The following is a 22,628-nucleotide window of genomic DNA, read 5'->3' on the forward strand; positions in this document are numbered from 1 at the left end:
CTTAGAATGTAGCCATGGCAAGCTGCTTTTTGCTGGAAGGAATGCTTGCTGGGGCAGGGTGTGAAGATGCAGGGACCAGCAATGAACTCCGGCTGAAGATCAGGTATTTGCTTCTTTGTATGCTTCATATCAAAGGCAAAGTAGAAAGATTGGTGGTGAGACATCCAATCCCAGCAGGAACACAGATGTTCCCACTTTTACAAGTTTCTAAAGGAATACATTGGCCCCAAGCAGTGACTGATTGCATACAGGCAGAAAGCATGTGCTCTTTTTGTGGTCTGTGGGCATTTTCTTCCAGTCCAGTCCAGTCAAGCTTTGGATGACAGAAAAAGTGAGGGTGATGCCAACAGTAAGCTTGGAGTGAAACATACCTATCTACTGCTTCAACTGAACGTTTGCTTGTGCAATGTCTCTTCAGAAAATCTGTTCTTCCACGTGTACTCCAGCATTTTGCCAACACACGTTACCTACTAATGTTTTTTGGGGGGGGGTTGTTTTATGTGTTAGTTTTGGCCACACTTTGTTGAAAAGCAGGTTGGTGAAAAAGGGCAAGTTCAAAGCATTAGGTTTCTTCACCCAAAAAGTGTTATGTCTGCTTGGTGCCAGAAGGGGAAAGGAAATCACAGGGAGATACACCTCGAGATGAAGGTTTCCTGGAGTAGAATCCATAATGTGTAAATAGGATCAGTATGTCTAAGTTTGATGTTGTGAAAGATTTGGCTGATCTAACAATCCTAGATGATTTTGCTTTGCTTCTCCTTATGGAAGAGAGCTCTTCTTCAAGTAAAGGCTGCAAGCAGGAAGGTGGTGGGATGAAGGAGGGAAACACTGGAACCCACAAGGATACAAATCTCTTCTTCTCCCAAATGGTTCAACTGAGAACCTACCTCTGAAATGAATCTGTTGGATGAAACCTAACCTATTTTACCCTACCTGATCTTGTTGGCTTCCTTTCAACTATGACTTCTTTACTAGTGTAAAGACTATCTTTGTTTTCTGTTGTAGCTTTTCTTAGTACACATCGTCATCAAGGGTTGCATAGGGTGGGGTGGGAGATACAAGAAAATGTGAAGAGAATAAGTTTTGATGTTTTGATGGGGGGGGGGCAGCTTTTCAAAAGCCAGGACCTGTACCCAAAGCACAGGTTGCGACACCGCTTGCCTTGCTCTTCAAGCATAAGCGGGCTATTTCTCTAGGTTCCATAAGAGTTAATGGGCACAAACATCTCCAAAAATTGAGATATAATAGGGGTCTTTTCGTGTAAAGATGAGATGGGAAGCCAACATCAAATTTAATATCCCCTATTAATACTTTATTCTAAATATTTATAAAACAGACAAGCTAGAAGAAAATAAGATGTAAGATCATTATTAATAACCCAGCAGCACACCTGATCCTGCTGTTATTGAAGTCAGTGGCCAAGCTTTTCTGGCTGCCTACGGATACTTGTTTCTGAGATACTTGGAGACAATGTTGTAAGCTACAATTGTCCATAGTACATATACTAATGTTTATTTGTTTGTTTCACTCTAGTGGTCTCTCACTTCATTATTATTATTATTATTATTTTAGAATTTCAGTCAGTATCTTGGAAAAACTAAAAGTAAAAGCTTTTCCACAACGGATATGTTTTTGTATGACCATCGCAACCACCCGTTGAATACGTGTCTGGAGCGGACAGTATTATTCTTTTCTGCATAGTCGGACACTTTAGGCACAGCCCCCAAAATGTGTCATGCATCTCTTTTTGCAACCAAAGGCAAGCTTGCCCTTAGGAGTGAAATTGACTCAATACCAAGCTGTTGGAATTTGTTCCAGGCAATTTTACATCTCCTTTAATGCAGTTAATTTTGGTGCAAATGGTCTCATTGAGGAAAAGAAAAGGGGAGCATTGAATCCTCTCCTACAACATCCTGATTACATCCCTACAGTTATTGAACTACCAGTGCTAGAATACCTCTTGATAATGCTAAGGAAGTTAACCTTGCTTGCCAAGATGATCTGTGGGCAGAGGTGGAGGAGAAAGACAGTACTTCAGTACCTGCTGTTTCTGTAATTGTGTGCACAGTTAAGAATATATAGGTTCCACAAGGTAGGTTGAAACTTATACGTCCATAACCATGAACACAATTAACCGCTTTAGCACACAATCCTAAGTACACCAATTCCCATATCACAGAGTGTTGGATGCAGCTTCCTCTGCTTTTTTGTGTGCTATCAGCAGTATCATCAAGTTGATCGTTGTGAAAGATATATTACTCTGGTTGACATGAACTCTCACCTCTCTTACTGACTTATAAAGCTAAAGCCTTCACGGTATCAGATGAAGGCAACATAAAAAGGAAATACCTGATATTATCTGACCTTTGCTGTAACTTTGCACCTAGTGACATCCAGTAACTCCTTCTGAAGTCTAGAATTCTAAAGTGCTCATGACTGGATCCAGGTTCGCAATATGATACTCGGGTCCCAATCTCACCTGATGTAGAAGATAGATTCCCTGTGTTTCCGTGCAGAGAGGCTGTTTGAAATATTAGTTGCCCTTTTTGCAAGTCTGCCTCCTTTTGCAGATAAAACCCACCCATTAAGGCGGTGGGGAAATAAACTTCAGTTTGACCTTTCAGGCCTTGACTCTTTTGTCACAGTAACAGAGAGCTGCTGGACAAATTTCCACAAAAGCTCTCGCACATTCCTCTGGCATTTCAACTAGCATTTCAAATATATCACAGAAAAAGTTAAGAGAAGACCAGGTATATCATCCTTGCTGAAAATATTCAAAAGTTACCAGTTCCCCTTTTTACCACTCCAAATAATCAATGAAGAGCTTAAAGGGATAATGGAACTAACTTCCCTTTGTCTTTCAGAAGGCATCCTGGCCAAGCAATTCTTACTTGCTAAAAGAAGGACTATTTTAAAAATGAGAGATATTCTGAATTTCCCTTTGTGCACTGAATTTGAAGAGCCTTCCAGACCCATAATTGGTATACAAAGCAACCTTGTACTGCAGGAATCAAAGATGAGAAGCACTGCCTTATAATGTGGCAATATTTGAAGGAAATCAATTTAAAATAATAATTTCCTATAGGAGAGGCAGCCTGATAGGTTTCAAGAGGTCTGTGTATTCAGGACAAAAATTACAGTCATGGAATATTCCTCTTATTGGTCAGAGGAAGGCAGTGATTTGTGGGGTCACAGGAGGATAAGACTTTTGAATGTACTTCATTTTTATTGCCAAGGTGGTCTTATATTGGACTTGGCATTTTGAACATCTGGACACGGATGAAAATGAGCCTTCCCCTCTTTTGATGTATGTTTTTCACCTAACTGAAATAATGGAATATTATGAACATTAGGTTTCTGTGAGGTTGTTGGTGGCTTTCTCTGTAAGAAGCAAGAAGTCCATCCATCCATTGGTTCATAACTGCTTTGTAAGCAAGTTGGGGATTGCACATTAGCCCCCCAAAATGCCCTATGATAAAAAAAAATCCTGGTCACAATGAATGAGATTGATCAAGCCTTGGCTTGGCAGTAGAAGTGGTAATCTGCTTAGGAGCTCGAACTCGTTTTACTAAAACACTCCACAACGAGCATTTTAGCTGTTTTATGCCAGGGCTCATGCAAATTCACATTTGTAAGAGCTGTATGAATCTTGCATTGCTTTCCATTTACTTGTCACAGAAATTCAGGCAAATTAGCTGTTGTTTGGTACAGTCCCACAAATGCTGCTAAAACTCTAAAAAAAGCCCCAGTGTTTCTTGATGTAGAAGGAAAGAAGCCTTTCCTTTCTGCAGATAACATTTTTTAAAATTCTTCTTGGTGAAATATTACTTTATCTGCCATTGGAGGAAAATTTATTCTTTAATTCATGTGCTGTTTGAGAAAGCAAGCTGGGCATTTCAAAAATAAAATAGTTTGGGGAACTCATTGAGCACACAATATTTTCTGTGTATTGCATGTTATGTGTGAGTTGGCTATAGTGCCTTTATGAGGACACTAATAGAAGGACATGCCATGCATTCTCAAAGTTTTATGCAGCTGAGCCCTGGGACTGAAAATAGGTGGGGTTCCCTCTGCAACATCAATGCACCAAACTACATATGATTATTCCTTAGAACTATCTTTGTTTTAGTGAAAAGGAAATAATAGTAACCAACACAAAAAATACTCTTTGCATTTTCAGTTTTTTCCCCCTCTGGTTCTTTTTTAGCAATGTTATCATCAATATATGCAATAGCAGGTTTTTGAAATTCCACTACTGTCATCTCAACCACAAAATGTAGTTCCAGACCTCAGTTTTTAACTCTCATTGTGTTTTGCCAGATTATGCACCTTTTCTTCCTTACTTTATCCTTTACACCTTACTTTATTCTTCTTTCTTGATAATCTTTCTACATTTCCCTAAGTAATTTGGACAAGCTTTTTACTAGTTAGCTCTTAGCACTCAAGCTCTTTCCTGCCGAAGTTATCAAATTTGGCTATTGGGTGAAATGTATTGATCTATTGGACTGGCTGAAGTGGAATGCTTTGCTTGTGTAGTGTCAACTTCAACTCATTAGATAGTAGTTTACTCAAAGAAAACCAACTTCAGTTACACTTAATTTTCCAATTCTAAGAGAGTGCTGCAAAAACTCTATGCTTGACTAATTATATTTTATGCCACCCTGTGCAATACAATATACGTGCCACAGCAATCAGTGAGTTAATGGTATCAATCAATTTGTAAACAGATGAAGTCACTCATTCTCAAACTGGTTTTTTTTCCAAAAAACAATTACTAAACTACAATTGTGGGTGGGGGTGGCGGAATAGTACAGTTACTGTATTTGTGTGCAGTGTTACAATCAACATACCAGGGAAACAAAACAATTTAATGCAGAAAAATCATCATTCATCTACATTATAATTGCTTCTTTTTCACATCTACAGGGCGGTTAATTAAAATTGTGATTAAATGCGGTCGCGCTGCCTAAGATGTCTTGCCCAAAACAGGTGGTACAGAATTTGAAAGTTAAAAAAAAAAATGTAATTAGCATTGGAAATTGAGAAATTGCCTGTAGAATCAGTGTTAATTTTAGTCAGTGATGAGGTAATTTATAAATGAATGCAGTGGAGTCTGTGTAAATGCACAATTGCCTTCCTTCCCATTCTTAGCATTCTCAGCATGCAGGTGAAAATGTTTTCAAAATATTGAGGTAATTTGAAAATCAATCCCTGCATTCTTCTTCATCTTCTCTTAGTGGGAAATGTTGCCATAGATGGCACAATATGTTAGCTTGGCACTTTCTGAAAGCAACGATGATACCATCACATTGGAGGTGGAACATGACATAAGATGCTGACAGTACGAAGTGGCAGGACCTTTGATGCAGGCCATAAATATCAACATTTCCTCACTCATCCAAATCAGACCATCTTTGTATACAGCATTTGCTTCAGTTATATGGACTTGTGTTATGGTTTCCTACATGTTTAAAAAGAACAGCTACAAATCTGATGCATGTTTCCTCCAAGTCACTGTGCAAGAAAAAAAAAAAATCCAGCCAAAATTGCCTTCACAATTTTAGGAGTTCTAGCAATTTCGATACTGAAAACTGTGATCTACGTCTGTGTGTAATAGAGATCAGTCTGATGTCTTGTCAAGGCCATGAGCAATGAAATCTCGATCAAGTGGCCATTTCCTGTAATATCTTTTCATTTTAACTGTGGTTAATAATAATATTTAGTAACAGAATGTGGAGGAATCAGCAACCGGACTGATTTCTTTGCATAGTAATACTGTTCACTTGTAAAACTTGACCCTTTTTCCCATTAAAACAAAACATTCTTTACAACAATGTATGCAACAGCACCTGCCTTTGTTCATGGGCTCTTCCAAATATTTAAGATAGACTATGTGTGTGTGTGTGTTATTCTAAAAAGAAGAAGAAGAAGAAGAAGAGGAGGAGGAGGAGGAAAGAAGAAGAAGAGGAGGAGGAGGAGGAGGAAAGAAGAAGAGGAGGAGGAAAGAAGAAGAAGAAGAAGAGGAGGAGGAGGAGGAGGAAAGAAGAAGAAGAGGAGGAGGAGGAGGAAAGAAGAAGAGGAGGAGGAAAGAAGAAGAGGAGGAGGAAAGAAGAAGAAGAAGAAGAAGAAGAAGAAGAAGAAGAAGAAGAAGAAGAAGAAGAAGAAGAAGACGCACATGTTCATGTGGAAAGTGCAAGTTCTGATATACCAGGTAATTCAGTGATAACTTTGGCCTGAATTCCAACAAGTTCTTTTTCTGGGCAAAACTTCTGGCCACAATTTTTTTTTAAAAAAAACAGCCTTTAAAAACAAACAAACAGCCTACTTGGGGGGTTCTCCTTGTTTTCCTTCCCCCGTGTATTCCTAGGCACTGCCAATCCCTTCCCCCATATCTGCTCTGGAGGATTCTCCAGGAACATGGAACAGATTTTAGAGGGCAGGAGGGAAGGGGAGACTATTGCTGTGGTGGGTACTATTCCAGGTGTAGACAGACGTTGTTAGATACAATACCATGAACAGAATGGCTTATTTCTGCTGATGCTTCCTTGATCATTGCAGAGTGCTCTATTCATTGGACTCTGGCATGGCAATTAACTTGATGAAGATACTTCCTCTTTTAAAATCATCAAGAAGGGACAATTGCCTGTTGTTTGACTTGTCTTCCTTACAGGAGATAGTTCATACTGCAATAAACAGCAGATAACAGAAATTCCAGAGTAGCTTGTCCAATTAATTACAGCCAAAGTAGTGGGTTTTTTTTTAATGAAAATTGGGTTTTCATACTGTCTATTTTGCAATAATATTAATTAGATGCAGCCTGTGTAGTATTAGAATAAGTTTGGATTCATGCTCCTGACAAGGCAACCCATTCTTACAATTTATAGCTTTCAGGATTTTTTTTTTTTTGTAAATGTTACTACTGTCAGATGAAAAAAAAAGTTTTATAACCTAAGCCAAAAGATTAATAAATAAATATATAGGACAACTCTGACATTAAATTTCAGATTCCATTTTTAATTTTACTCATAAGTTATACTGAACACAATTTTTAGGCATGTAATTTAGGAATTAAGTCAAATGTAATGGTATGAATATTAAATTTAAAACACAAAATTTTACTTGTGGATAATAAAAATAAGCAGGTGAAGCTGAAAATCAAGGTTCTGTAGATGGGATTTTAAATGCAAATCTAGTTTTTATTATTGATCGTTCTATGTAATTCGAGAACAATCACAGATTGGTTTTTCTATCTGTTCTTCTAAGACATTCATTTGTACAATTTTTTTTTTTACTTTCTATTACACTGACATGAAAATAAATTATACCCTTTATATTTTTACAAAACATTATTGAATAAGAGGGAGCTATTAATGACTGGAGCAATACTATTATTGTTCTTGTTATTCATATTTCAGTATAAACTGTTATAAAACAATTATGGCATGAATTATTAAGGAGGGCTTCTTTGGCCCACTGACTGATTTTGTATATCATTCATGCTGAGTAGAGAAAATGGGGGACAGAAATAGGAGGATCTACTTAGGGATTTGCTGGGTGATATGCAATTGATTAGTATAGCTTGTAGCTCCCAATATAGTAAAATACTGTTTAACAATTTAAACAGTACAGAACATCACCCTCCTCCATTATTAATTTAAAATTGGGGATGGGGAAGCAAGAATAAATTTGTTTGCACACAACTTTATGCAAGTTCCTGAATGAAAATGAATCTTGGCTGAGCACGTATTCAAAAGCACCTTGTCTCTCTATATCGTATCCGCCTTAAGCCACAGTTTTACATCTCACTCCAGCTAGTAGATGTCAACATGATGTGCAAAGTGAAGTAGCTCCAGCGGCCTGAATTCTGCTTAGTTCTGATACACCTACACTGAAAAAAGGAAGAAATGATACTTTTGCTGTTTAAACAGTAACATGCAAATAGTGCATTCCTTCCTCTGAAGTCAGCCTTATCAAGTGTAGTGTGGCTTACTTTAAGATAAATATATAGAGAGAGAATATCACACCCCTCTATTTCTGGGGTAGATTTTAGTCTTTGCACTGAAGCAAGCTTATTTGGTAGAAAGTCTTGGTGAGGTAATGGGGATTCCCTGAAGGAAGCATAAATAGGGTTTAAGCTATGAAGCCCCACTCAAAAGTAAATCATTACATAAAGCAGATATTATTCCCAACTAAGTGTGTGTAGGCTTGCAGTCTTGCTATTTTGAATTCACTTTGATTTGTAGCACAATTCTATTTCTACGTACTGGGGAGTAAATTATGTGCTTGACGGAATGCAAGTGTGCATGGGATGATAAACTTAGGAAAGCGTTGTGAATGGTGGTGTCTGATTATTATTATTTTTGCTGCTGTTGTTGGAAAAACATTGACTATATAAGTTTTAACCGTCCCCCCGCCCCCAGATCCCTGCATGTTCTTGTTACCTCAGCCTCATTTTTGCCAACCTATGGCAAGCCCTAAAGCCTCAAACATTTTGTAACAATGATGTGACAAATGGTGGTGCTTTTATTCAGGTCAGGCATCTTTGCCAGGATTTGCTGGTTGTGTTTTCTGTTTGCCTGTGTCATGGGACCAAAGGTGGCTGCTTTTGTACAGCATGTCAAATCTGGTTAACGGGCAGCCATTTATCTCTAAACCCACTTCGGAACAATGACCATGGTGTGTGAGGGCCACTGCTAAAGGGTTTTCTGCTTAAGAAAACTTTTCTACTCTTTCCTCTTTCCCCTTTGGCTGATACTAGTTTTTTTTTCTTTTCCTACTGAAGCCCGTTCTCCTCTGCATGTAATGCGCACACCACAAATTGAAGCAGGCTGTTGCACAGGTCATGTGGCAGACAAGATGTTTCATAATTTTAGGAACCTTTTAGAGACAAATTGTACAGTGCAAATGTAGTGTAACTGAACTGCTGGTTGCCCACTGAAGTGTAGCAAATCAGGAGCAGCCTAATATGAGGGGGTGAGAGAGAGGGAGGAATCCGTGTCTGTGCATAGCGTGTTATCAGAATTTCTAAGAAAATATTAGAAGAAAGCCACATTTCAACCTGGTGATTAGAAAGAGAATGAGGCCTCTGTGTATTTATGCATGGAGCTAAATCTCCGTAAATGTTTAATTGTCCATCTAGACAAATATAGTTGTACATGCTCTTGATCCTTCCTTCCTTCCTCCCTTCCTTCCTCCCTCCCTCCCTCCCTCCCTCCCTCCCTCCCTCCCTCCCTTCCTTCCTTCCTTCCTTCCTTCCTTCCTTCCTTCCTTCCTTCCTGGTATATTTAGTTTGTGCATCTAGTGAATTGCAGGGCATACATATAATAGAAAATAGAAATAGAAATCTGACATTTAGAAATGTAAAACTATTCATATTCACAAATAATTTTGCCAGATATTATCACTTTCCAGCTTTTCATTTCATGCAGAAACTGTATACTGATAATGAATTATTGGCATAGAAAGTAAAGCACATATAGAAAGTGAAAATGTTCCCACCCAAATCAATGTGTGAAAGTACAGGTATTGGTGTCTTGCTCCAACATTTGAAATATTTAGAGTTGCCAGATTAGTTTGTGAATGATTTCTTTCAGGGAACAATGGTTATAGTGCAGTAGGGTTACTGAAGAGGGGGAAGAAATCTGTGCATGTTATTGCCTTTTTGTTTTTGTTTCTTTATTTTATTTTTTTTCAGTAAGAGACCCAAGAGATTGCTTTTCCTTTTGAAAGCAATCCCTAATAGCAAGGAAATACTTGGTTTGTTTGTGTGTGCATAATACAAGCTTGTCTGCCTGGGAACTGCAGCAAATGCAAAAAGTATTCCATGGATTTCACAGGTAACAGGATTACGTGGGCACATAATTGATCCATTTGGAAGGGGGGATGGCAGTGCTCTAAAGATGACTAGGATGGCGTTTATGAAACAGGCATTTGTAAATTCAAAGGAATCAATATGTCAATTTTATTACATTTCAGGACCAGCTGGGCATTAAGAAACAGTAGCCTCCCTCCCTCCCCAGCAACATCAAAATTGCAGCTGCAGGGTCCTGCATTGTGTACCTTTCTTTCAAAGGGTTGGAATATTTAGTAAATGCACATTGCTCAAAGATTTTGCACTGCTTTTGCACTTCACAGAGAAAAAAGAAGGGAATGGGGAGCAAACCCAGCCTTTTTTTAACACGTTGCTTTTAGAGACTAAATACATATTTTGGAATCCATTGAAGCCAATTAATGTACTAAGGAGCCAGAATTAAAATCTTCTTGATCTAACACTATGATTGCCCTACAAAAGGGGATAATATATTTTTTCTTAAACATATGTAAAGGGCCATGTGAAAGAGTATAATTTCCAAGTCATCGGAAATAATAATTCCATTTTATTCTGCTTTGGTCAGACCCACCTTCAGCATTATCACCAGTGCCAGAACCACTCTTTAAGAAGGGTTCAGAGGTCCATGAGATTGATCAGGGGAATGGAAACTAAACCCTAACTGTGAAGAGATATGGAAGTACCTGTGTATGCTGGGGGTGATGGTGGTATGTCGTTCTTCAAATACCTGAGTGTATATCACTTAGAAGAAAGGCAAGATCTATTATTTCTTGTTCCAGAGTGCAGGACTAGAATAAGGGGTTAAGGTACAGGAAAGAATATTTTGATTGAATGTTAGAAAGAAAAAAAAAAGCAGTTCAACAACAGAACTACATCCCTTCGTTGGATATTACAGCCCTGTGTCAGGGATGGTTTAATTTGGATTCCTGCACTGACCAGAGGTTCAAACTCAATGGTTTCTAAATCATGTTTCTCAACCTCAGCAACTTTAAGATGTGTGGACTTAACTTTAAGATGTATGCCTGAAAAATTTGCAGATTAGACATTTTTATATCCAGACCTTCAAACTATCGCTCCTTTCTTCTTGATTTTAAAGGTAGTGGTAGCCAGACATCCAGAACAAAATGAATACAATGCTTGACTCAAATGATCTTCAGTTGCCTGAAGGTACTGTTCTTCTAACATACTTTCCTTTGCAAATCAGGAACATGTACATAGGGCTAGGTGGCCAAAATATTTTCAACACTTGCTGCATTGAGAAGCTGGTGATAAGTACTATTCCTATCTGGCTTGACCTTCTCAGCCTATTGAACAAGATATATGTATATGTATGTGTGTGTGTGTGTTTGTGTATATTTATGTGTATGTGTGTGTGTGTATTTTAAAGCAGCCCTCAAACAGAAATGGTAACAATAGCAAAGGGCAAAGTCATCTGCAGGACTCTTGGAAAAGTTCTTGATGTTTAGAGTTTGACAGGATCAAGAATTTTGTTGTTATGTGAAGGAGGTTTTCTGATTTGGCAAAACTAGACTTCATTCCTATAACAGCCTAACTTTCTTCTCCCAATTCACTTAGGTAGGCAAGGGAGAAGACTGTTTCACATTTAGGGGACAGCATGGAACTCAGTTTTACTGATGATTCTTCATCTGGGTATGCACAGATCTTGCTGCATTATTTGCATTGACTCTAGTTTGAATCTTCCCTTTTGAGTTACCACCTCAAGTATCAGAGTAGTGGGAGACAAAGTAGGCCTCATCAATTTTAGCTAAATGAAACCTCCAGGGTCCTCAACAAATGGTAATGATTCCAGATCTGCTTCATCTCCCCCTGCCCCTGTCCCCCTGAATTACTTCATCTTCGTCCAGTTAAAATGGGTAGGGCATTCAGATCATGGGACATTGCTTCCAAATATCCTCCAACTTTGTAATGCTACTTTTTGAGAACTTAAGATCAGACTTGAAGAAAATTATACATATTTGGATCTTATTTTGGATTATTTCCACCATACCGTTTTGAGGATCTTTACAAAGGATATAAGATTGCACATTTTTCCATTAGATGTAAAGCCTTGCCAGGTTTGTTTGTTTGTTTGTTTGTGGGAGCTTGTGAGACTTGCGGTAAAATGTCCTCAAGTGATATTCTTCCTGAGTGGTCCCTTGCTGTCATCATTATAATCTGCCTATTTGACGCAACTACTTTACCTATTTACTGTTTTCTCTCCCTGGATTCAACTTGCACCATCACCAAGAAGGAATAGTCAGGCCAGTGAGGCTGCAACTTTCTCTGTTGCTCTTGTGTCAATTTGCATATCTGAAAAGCAGGTAACAGGGTAGCACCACTCAAGAGGAGGAAGATTAGAGCAGGCCCTTCTGCAGTATACTTGGCAGATGGAAATCAAGATTCCACATCAGATGAAGAGCCATGAAAGAAAGAGGAGTTTGTGTATTACCGGAAGTTACCATCTATATGTTGGGGTAGGCAAGGGGGTACATGGAAGAGCTTGTTCACATTTCCCTTCCTCAAATAATGTCTGCATGTTTACTGATATTTGAAGAAAGCTAATGAGAAGGGAAAATTCCATAAATACTAGTAAATATTCTTGATCCAATAACATATTACTAATTATACATGATGAATTCTGTTACTCCTAGACTATGTCTTATTGTGGATTATTCTGGACTTTAGTCTGGAAGTAACACAAACTGGGCTATCTTCGATTTACCTAGGGTGTCACTTCTTTTGCAGATTAGACCCCCTTCCCTCCCCTGCCTTGAGAATCTGAAGATCAGTTTTGAAAAAAAGAACATTAAAAAAAATCACTAAATAGGGTTACATTTAGAAAAACCTTAATCTCAGGAACCTCTTTGCTTTTGCAATTGCTTCCTTAGAAGTATGCATTTTTAGAAATTGGTATTCTCCTTTTTAAAAATTTTCAGTGCTTGAACTGGCTTTCATTTTAAGGGACTGGTCTGCCAAACGGTGTGGCTGATAATAATCCCTTTGCTTCCGGGAGAATTCATTTTACTATCACGTGATCACTTCATTGTCATGAAGCAGTTGATTTCTGGAATCCAGAGTCTACCGTATTAGTAAAACAGTATTAATTAAATTAGCAGGTTTTCTCAGCAATGGTATATACTTCCTTCTGCATTGAAGTCTTTGACCTCTTGGCCATTTTTCTCATTCCTTTTGAACAACATGTTCTTCTGCCTCTGCTTCCCCAACTGTGCCTTGACATTTTAAGTTCTTTATGATTCTGCCTTCAGTTTTTTCAGGTGTCTGGTTTACTCTGCTTGACTGCAATTTGTAGAGGTATGCTTCACTTTGGATTTTAAAAGGGATAGAGAGCTGTTTTGATATTCCACAAGCTGTGCAACATTGATTAACAGAATAAAAGATAATGCATCACAAATAGTCCATAAAAAAACAATGTGCCACACAGTAATACTATGTCTCCACAGTTTTGGCACTGTATGATATTAAAAAATAAGCCCAGATTTGTGTGTAAAGATTTCCCTAGAAACAGCATAGAAGCAAGAACTGGAACCTTGCAGACTAGCCAATTATTCTTTTATAGCCCAACTATATATATGTATGAAATCCAACTTTCTTCTGTGAACTTCCTTCCCTAGAAAACATTCCTACCCTCTTCATCAAATCTTTAGCAGTTTGGGAAACTTACAGGTTTCCTACAGCAGTTCTGATCGTTCCATTTTCTTTTGTAAATTAAACTTAAAAATAGACATCCTCAAGGTAGTGCCCTCCAGTTGTGCTGAGCTTCAGGTCCTATCATTTCCCAGGCAGTTATAGTTACAGTACCAATTTAGACAAGAGCATCCTGTTCTAAAACTGGAATTAGTTCAGTGAACTAGTAGGATGAGGAGTACTACTTCTAGTCCAAGTTAGTGGATTTGTGATAAGCAAGAATGACGATGGATGGGGGCCTCTTTTGCACTGAAGCTTAGTCTTTGACACTGTGCAAATCAAACCATGATATCAAACTTATGTACCCTAATTTGAGTGGAGGGATCCCCTTAAATGTAGTAGGCTATATTTATAAAAATGGGGTTTCTCCTATCTCTCCCATTCCTTATATGTTTGTGCGCCCCAAATTTATTTTGGTGGGTTCTTGATCCTCCAGAGAGGACTTAGAGAGCTGCAGGTAGAATGCATTCCTCCAGTGGTATCTGTGCTCCTGGAGAATGGATTTTTTTCCCCTAGTGAAATGTATTGCCAAGACAACATGTATAGGACTGTGCTGTAAATCTTCTGATCCGCCTTTTGATCTCCTCCACATATCTGTAGACGTCTTAAAGCCATTATATTGGCAGGGACTGTTTAGCATATTGACCTCTTTGGGTTACAATCTTAAAACAAGTAAACAAACCACCACAAAGATAAATGGATTTGATCAATGGGTCATTGATCTGATCAATGGGTCTTATGGCATGATAGTAACAGCTTCTTCAGAGATTTTTACAATCTTTATAGAAAAGCAAGAGGTGCTGCCAATATCTGCAGATCATTGTCCTGATAGACCATAACAGCTTCTTCAGAGTTGTTACGGTCGATCGTGTCAATGCGTATTTAGGGAGTCCTCAGTGCATGGATCATTGACACGATACTACATAATGGCTCCTTAGAAGCTATTACTGAGTATCAAGTCAATGCATACTTAGGGAGTCTTTAGTGCACAGACCTATGTGAGTTGACTCACTCTGAATTTGCACAAATCTTAAGAAAAATAATCCACAGCAGATCTCATTCATTATACTCAACAGCAAATGAACAAGTACACAAATAAATAAATAAATAAATAAATCTGTATAGAGGGGGAGAATAATAATGGAATTTGTTGAATAATAATGTTGGAATTTGTATAACCATAAAAAGCCTATAGTTGAGACACAACACAATTCTCATTTTCTTCATCTAGTTATCTCTTTTTGTTTTATTAATTATATTTGCAAAGCAAAGTGTCATCTGAGTAGACAGCCCCATTCACTGTTACTTCAATTAACCCTAAAGTTCAAAGAATATATACTGCTGATTTATAAAGCTATGGTGACATGTATTATACCAATGTACAGCTCTACTTTATATATGTATTCTTGTACCTGTTCTTAATCATGAAGAGAAGGATCATTGAAATAGACTGGCAGCTCTAAACCTAATACACTAAATTTTGTACACAACACAGCACATTTCGAGTGGGCATCTTCCAGCCGACCCAGCATTCAAGGGAGTCAAATGAGACTCTCCAACATGTTGTAGTGTTGCTTTCTGCATTTTCACAAGGAGGTCCAGCCGTTTATATTCCTGCTGGGGGATATTTCATTGTGCCTGGTTGAAAACAGTTCGAGTTTGCTGTTGTTGATACTTTGCTTTTGTGTTCCTCTTGCTGACTGACATCTGCTATCACGCTAAGCAGGTGTTCCTGTGTAAACGAATGTGCCATGTTTGTGTTTCGCCATCCTCGCTATTGCGCACCCAAATGAGCAGTGTAATTAAGAATCCTGCAAATTTTTGAAAGGAAACGGATAGCTGCCCTAGTAGAACATAATTAAACCATTCCAACATCCGCAGCACAATGCTGCAGTTGAGTTTGGAGAACAGTAGAAATTAATAAAATATAATAGCATCATTTCCATCATTTATCAATGAAATAAGGTTGAGTTGGAGATTCTGTGGTATGTTTTTCTTTTTAGATCTAAAAGCTACAAGGAGAGATTAGAACATTTCTGGCAGGAAAACTGGCCAGCAGTAGCACACCAGTTGCTATTGAAGGACCTGATTCATGATGGGAGTTTTGCTTCAGGAGAAAGAGTTAATATTGTTGATGAGACTAAAGAAGGAAACAGGGAACAAATGGGTACACCAGGATTTTTATTGGCAGTCTCTGATAAACAGGTTGTCTGAGATCTCTAAAGATTTCATAGATCATTTTTGGCTCAGTTCATTAAAAAGTGTTGTGGCAAGACACACCTCCATATTGCTTCTCCCTCCCTTTTCTTCCTCCACCCCACCCTGTTTTGACTAAAATAAAACACGCTCGCAGGTCAGGTCCTCAGAGAGAAGATGGGATTAATCACTTAAAAATGTTGTGCGGCATCACATTTTTTTTCCTAGCTCAAGAAAAGGCAATGCTTTTGAAAACAATATTTTTGAGCTCCATAGACTGTGCCGAGAGGAGTGGTGTTACAAATCACTGTTTGAGTCAGCCCTGGGAGCATGCATTTTAATTACGCCTCTCAATCCAGCTGAAGGAATGTGACAACTTTTGGAAGAAAGAAGCATATTATTTGTTAAAAAGTAAACTAGTCAGGAAGAAACCTTGTGTTTGTCCCCCTGTCTGTAATGTTTCTCTTACGTAATTGCCAGGTCAGGTCCTAGATGATTTGTACTTACACACAGGCACATTCATGAAGGTGTGGGCAAGTCTCCATGAAACCTCTAGTTTATTTATTCATAAATACATTATGCAGGAGATTATACATACACACATATATATCTATTATTATCAGCCCCAATCAATCTACTGCAAGGTGAAGGACCTCTTCATTGAAGGTAATGGACTGTAATTTACCATGCTGGCCCATCATGGGTTGGCATATAGATGTTTTTTTACTTTCCAATGACTAGCCCAAAGTCACCTAGCCAGCTTCTGTGCCTAAGGGAGGACCAGAGCCTGGTTCTCCCCTCTCCTAGTCCAACGTCTTAACCACTACACCACACTAGCTCTTTTATGTCATCTATATCTATAAACCTTTAATGACAGAGCACACCACAACAAAAGGTAGCACACAGTTTCCTAATTTTAATAACATGAAAACACAAACAGGCTTCTGATTAGTGATCAATATGGAGCTTTAATACCCATCATTTATCTTATGAATGGCCTCCCAGACAACATCCTGTGTGCTTAATTCAGAGAAAATGTATCCACTTAATAGATTAATTTTACTAACAAGTATTTATTTTTAAGCTGAGTTCTCTGCATGTTAAAATCCAGGCCAATTCTCTATTTCTTCCTTAGGTCTTTTGCTTCAGGTTGACTTATTTCAATAAGGCTTATATGCCTCAGGTGTTATTGAATGTTCATTTTGATCAATGGGGCTGCATTACAATAGTGCAAAATATAAGCAAATGCAGTCTAACAATTCAGTGAAAAATGAAGGTACGTTCTCAGCATTGATTGGGGTTCTGAAGATCTATTCATTTGTGGGTTTGATTATGCTGATACTATTGGAATGGGGAGAAATACATTGGCCATCAGACACACCCACACAATCCAACCCTAGTAGGCCTTATCCCATGCAGGGTTTTTTTTAAAAAAAATCCTTAATATTAATACTCAGAGTATATAGCAGAATTCCATTAAGAAGTTATGGTCTGTAACAATGACAGCGATGAATTAGACTAGTCTTCCACAACCTGGTATTTTCCATATTGTTTCAATCGACAAAAACCAGAATGTTCACTCATCATGGATGACATCTGGAGGGCCACAAATTGGGAGAAACTGTATTAGGCACTGTGGGCAAATCCTTAAAAAATGGCCTCTGTATCTTATGAGCTGAATCTGGACACATGACACACAAAACTCCTATGTGACATGGCTTGTTGCATTTGCTGTTCATCTCTCTGGCTAGTTCACATAAAAAGCAGGGGATGGGTAGGGCTATTTTTTTTTTAATGTGTACCCCTGTTCATAAAAATCAGGTTCTCTATACCGTATATGACTAGGGAAAGCAAGTGCCAATGAAGGTCTTTATTGAAAGTCAGAGTATACTTCCTAAAATAAAGATGGCTATCTCATTATGTCTGGATTGGCTCTTACTTTGCCAAGGGTCTCCCCATGAGATAAAATGTTAATATTCAGAATGCCTAAACTAGGTAAACGGAGGGATGCTAAGCCCACGGAGATGAACAAAACCACCTGTGCTAACTATAAACATCTATGGGCTGTGCATTTCTCAAACTTTCCAGATGATCTTATAGCCCAGCTGAAAGATGGTATCATACTGCATTGGTTTCTCCTCCTCTCATGGTACAGGGTTCACTTTGGGCAGCTTTGAAAGGAAATGAATCAGATTCATGGGAGGTTAGGCTTTCAAGTTTCCTGTTAGGGTGGCTATTGATTTTATTTTGTACTTGAGCAACAGGAAGAGCTCCTCTGGATGATGGTCTATTTGGTTGACTAACTACCCCAAATGTGCCTTTAACCATGTGTGGAACACCCTCCACCCCCCATTGATCTAACTATCTATGGTTGCAGTCCATGTTCCTTCATACAGGAGAACCAAACGGGGAGGCAAGGCACATGGCTGCCAGCCAGCACCTCCAGTTGCATACAGAGAGCTGGAGACATGCATCAAACAATTTCCTCCTGATGCAGAAGCATGCAGGAGAAACAGACCTTGTTTCCAGCTATTTGAGAGCAGCTGGAGTTCTTGGCTGCCTACAGGAAGCCTGCAGGTGTCATGAGCAATTGAGGTGCCTCCTGGAGGAAGAGAGAATTTTCCCTGCCTGTTGTTTTATGCCTCTAAACACCAGTTGCTGGAAGATCTATGTAGGGGGATGCTATTGCACTTACTTCATGCTCAAGAGCTTCCTAGAAGCATCTGGTTGGCCATTGTGATTATAGAATTAGGGACAAGGAAGGCCTTTGGTCCTATCCAGCCTTGTACTTCTTACATTTTTATGTTGCATTGGAAACAACAACCAATTTCTGGTTTTGCAAACACCACGTGAGATGTGGTGGTGGTGGTGGTGGTGGTGGTGATTGCAAATGGCCAATTGATGCTACTTAGAAGAATAACATTTACATTGTTATTCTTCTAAGGATACCTAATAAACATCTATCATAAACTAAATTGCCGTTGGCAGCGCTGTGATCTCAATTTCTCTGTACAAAAAGAAATACGGTTTTTATGAATACATTTTAGAGTCATGGTCTCATGCTCTGTTTCGAGGGGGTTTCTGAACTAGGGAAATGATTTTCTGGGAATCTGCAAAGTAAATTTGGAAAAAGAAAAATGTTTAGGGAATAAGAGGTCAGGAGGGACCCTTGTTGGTCTTTTTATGATCCCCTTTCCCAATAATATTGGTGAGTATTTCTAACACTCCTTTGCTTGAAGTGGTTAATGTTCATTTTCAGAACGGATGAATGTCATAGATGCTCACAGATGTACTTTGAGTCTGTTAACTTCATTGTTTCTTATACAAAGAATATGTACTCAGTTTTCCTTCATTGAAAAATCCAAGAATTGTTTGATCCTCCTTCATAATAGATGATTATACTTCAATTTTCCATAGGCTTGGTTCCCAAGTAGGCATCCAAGAACAGAAGCAGTCTTTCCATTCATGGATGGAACTGGGATGCATTACAAGATCCTTCTCCTTGTTCTGCCTCACTCTCCCACTCTTTTGGAGGTTCTTTCTGGCTCCAAGTCAATAAAAAAAAAATCCCCCCCCCATGTTCTAGAGAGAACTCTGCTCAGGGGATGCTCACATTCAAGATCCCTATTTGTTTCTGTGCGTATTAGTTTCGAAAGGGCTTAGTTCTACCACTGCTATCTGCTGCTCTACTGTAAAATTTTAAATGTTGCTGGCATTGCTTTCAGCTTTGGGGCATGTTTTCTAACCTTACCTGTTGTGTGATCTATCTTTTCACCTTGCCTATCTTTGATCTTCTTACTAAGCAATTTGTAACAGCACCGAGTTTTCCAAGATAGCATCTTTTACTACATGACAGCAAAAATAATTTCTCATACTCAAATGCTTATCTTATCAAAGGTAAATCAGCACATACCAGAAATCAAGAAAAGAGGCAGGGAGAGGAAGAAAAAATAAGGTGACAGAAAGAGGCATGCATTTTGAACAAAATGGCAACCAATAATACAGCAAAGGTATGGGTAATCAATGAAAAGTGTATCCACTTTAAACAAAAGAAATATTGATATAATAACCATTTATATACTATTTTCAACGATCAGCAGTTAAATTAAACTGGGTGCCAGTTTGCTTCCGGGTCCAATTCAAGGTGTTGGTTATTACCTTTAAAGCCCTACATGGCACGGGGCCAGGTTACCTGAGGGACCATCTCATCCCCATTACATCGTCCTGCCCCACCCGATCATCCAGAGAGGGCATGTTACGGACCCCGTCCATAAGAGAATTTCATCTGGCGGGGTCCAGGAAGTGGACCTTCTCTGTGGTGGCCCCCGCTCTCTGGAATATCTTGCCCCCGGAGGTGAGGCAGGCCCCTTCTCTCCTGACCTTCAGGAAGGCCCTGAAGACCTGGTTTTGCTGTCTCACCTGGGGTGGGAAAGGGAATAACCATTCTTGGGGATGGCTTGCACCCTAGAGTCCCTCCCACCAGCCTGGATTTTACATTTCTCTTGGATTTTATTTATTTATTGGGTTTTATTATAATTGTTTTATGTGATTTTAATGTTTATGTTGTACGGGGAATTTTATTGTAAACTGGCCAGAGTCCCTCTTCTGGGGGAGATGGGCGGTGGCTAAATATGAGTAATAAATAAATAAAAATTAATTAATTAATTAAGGTATCAGAGAATGTTCACTTCCAAACTTCAACATGTCAGAAGCCCAGCAGAATCTGTGTCTTATGTTTTCCTACATCTACCTCCCCATCTTGTTACCCTTAAGCTGCTTCTCCTCACCGGCCAGTGGTGCCAAGGCCTTCTTGTGTCATCCGGTGTGTCTGTGTGGCTGACCTATGTGGTAATTTTGTTGAATTTGTTTGGACTTCAAATTCTGAATAAAAATATGTTTGAGTTAAATTTATTTATTAGGTTTATATTCCACATTTTCTCGATCAGTTCAAGGCAACTTACAAAGGGATCTCGATTTATCCCAATAGCAACAATCCAATGAGGTCGACTAAGCTGAGAGACAGACAGCGATTGGCCTAAAGTCACTCCATAGAGAGTTTTCATAGCTAAGGGTAAACTTGAATCTGGGTCTACTCAGTTTTAGCTCAGCACTTTAACTATTATCCTACACCCACTCTCTTCATTTGAAGTAAATAGGTCTGCTCAGGTTCAAAAGATCTGACTTTTCATTTGTAGCCAGGCCAAGAAAAATGCTTATTTTGTATGTTTTGTTTTGCTGCACAACAATCTTTATTTTTTTTCCCAGTGTTTCATGTTTTTGAAGATTTTAATATCAAGGGTATTGCTCTGTAAACAAGTGTACTTTTACTGAGGCAGCTCCCCTTACACTCTTCCCTTGTAATCAGATGTGAAAATTACACCCTCCTTTTTGGATACATGATAATTGCACGTTTCAGCATACAAAGAATTGTCTCTGTTTCAGTTGGTAGAATGAAGAAAAAAAATCCTAAGGCATTCAATGAAATATGCTATTACATTAAAGATTGCTGTCATTGCTGCTTTTTTTTTTTGGAACAGTAAGGTTTGCAGTCAAAAGCAAGATAAAGTCCCCCATTGGGGGAGATGGGCAGTGATATAAATTTAATAAATAATAATAATAATAATAATAATAATAATGACAGTTTTATCTTTAAGTATGGATATGTACTGTATATGCATTTTGTACATACACATGCATATACTCAGACATGCCAACTGCTAATAACAATTTTATAATTGCATGCACACAATAGAAAAAGTCTTCCTTGTGCCATCATAACATTGCTTGCATACTTCATTTACATCCCAACTAAATTATTTTATTTCAAGAGTAGTTTTAAAAGTAAAAGTATTATTGAGTTATTTTAACTAATACTTCCATATCTGTAATCTATACAGCCCTTCCGTTGCTCACTCTTTCTGTCCCAAGTGTTATATCCTGGTATATTAAATGTATAAAATATGGAGAGTCAGATGCTCTTGTTCATCAGGGTGATAGTACTGGAAGCATAGTTACACATTTCAAAAATATAAATCTTTTCCCTTGATAGTTTCATGGCCTAACCCCAAATTACCCTCAACTTTCCCCAGTGCACTTTTTCAAATGTGCTGCTCTAACATAAACTTCCCATTCGGGAAGAATGCCTGGTTTGCCTCAGAACAGAGTAGATTGGTGCCATCTGAATAGCAGTGGTGGTGGCAATCAAACTTCATCATCAAATTTGGCCATTGCATGTATGGCTCTAAGGAGGAAAAAGAAGGAATATTATAATTATTCAAAGAATAATGCATTCGTTAACTAGCTGATAAATCTTAGTGACCCCTGTTTACTACAAAGATTAGCAGAAGTTATCCATTGGCTGCTTTCAGTTCAGTCACTCATTTGGTCTCCACCAGACACATTGTACAAGACTGCATTATTTTGACTCCAAGATTTGTTTGCTGCAGAAAATGTATTCCTGGGTTGTCAGAAGGAGCACAGTTCCATCCTTTTCTTTTATGCATGGTATTTCCTCACCCAATCCCCAATGTGTTAAATTAAAATTACTCCCAATTATTTCTGATAGCCTGCTATCTGGAGGCCCACAGATAGCAGCCTATTGCCATTCCAGTTAAACCCCAGCAATGCAGTTAGATAATGTTAGGTTCTGGACTTAAGAGAATGGGCGTGGGTGGAGGAGGACTATCCATAACTCTTACTTCATACCCTGTTGCATGTGGGGGACCCTCTTGCTCCTTCAGCTTAGTGGGAACTGGGGCTCCATCATAAAGTCCAATCCTCTTGGCTTTCTTGGAGTGCCCCTCCCATAGGAAATTGTAAGGTCATAAGTTTCATATTCCAATGAACCTATAATTAACTCTTTATTAGAAAGAATCCCAAGGAACTTTAATCAATATAC

The 22,628-nt window shown here is 38.6% G+C and overlaps 1 protein-coding gene across 4 annotated transcripts in view; it reads left to right on the forward strand.

The window, feature by feature from the left end:
* The window catches only part of ZEB2 (zinc finger E-box binding homeobox 2), a 165,819-nt gene that overhangs the window by 21,501 nt on the left and 121,690 nt on the right, over positions 1–22,628 (forward strand). The window lies entirely within an intron of this gene.

The sequence above is a fragment of the Candoia aspera genome, chromosome 1, assembly GCF_035149785.1.
Source record: "Candoia aspera isolate rCanAsp1 chromosome 1, rCanAsp1.hap2, whole genome shotgun sequence".
Taxonomy (NCBI): Eukaryota; Metazoa; Chordata; class Lepidosauria; order Squamata; family Boidae; genus Candoia; species Candoia aspera.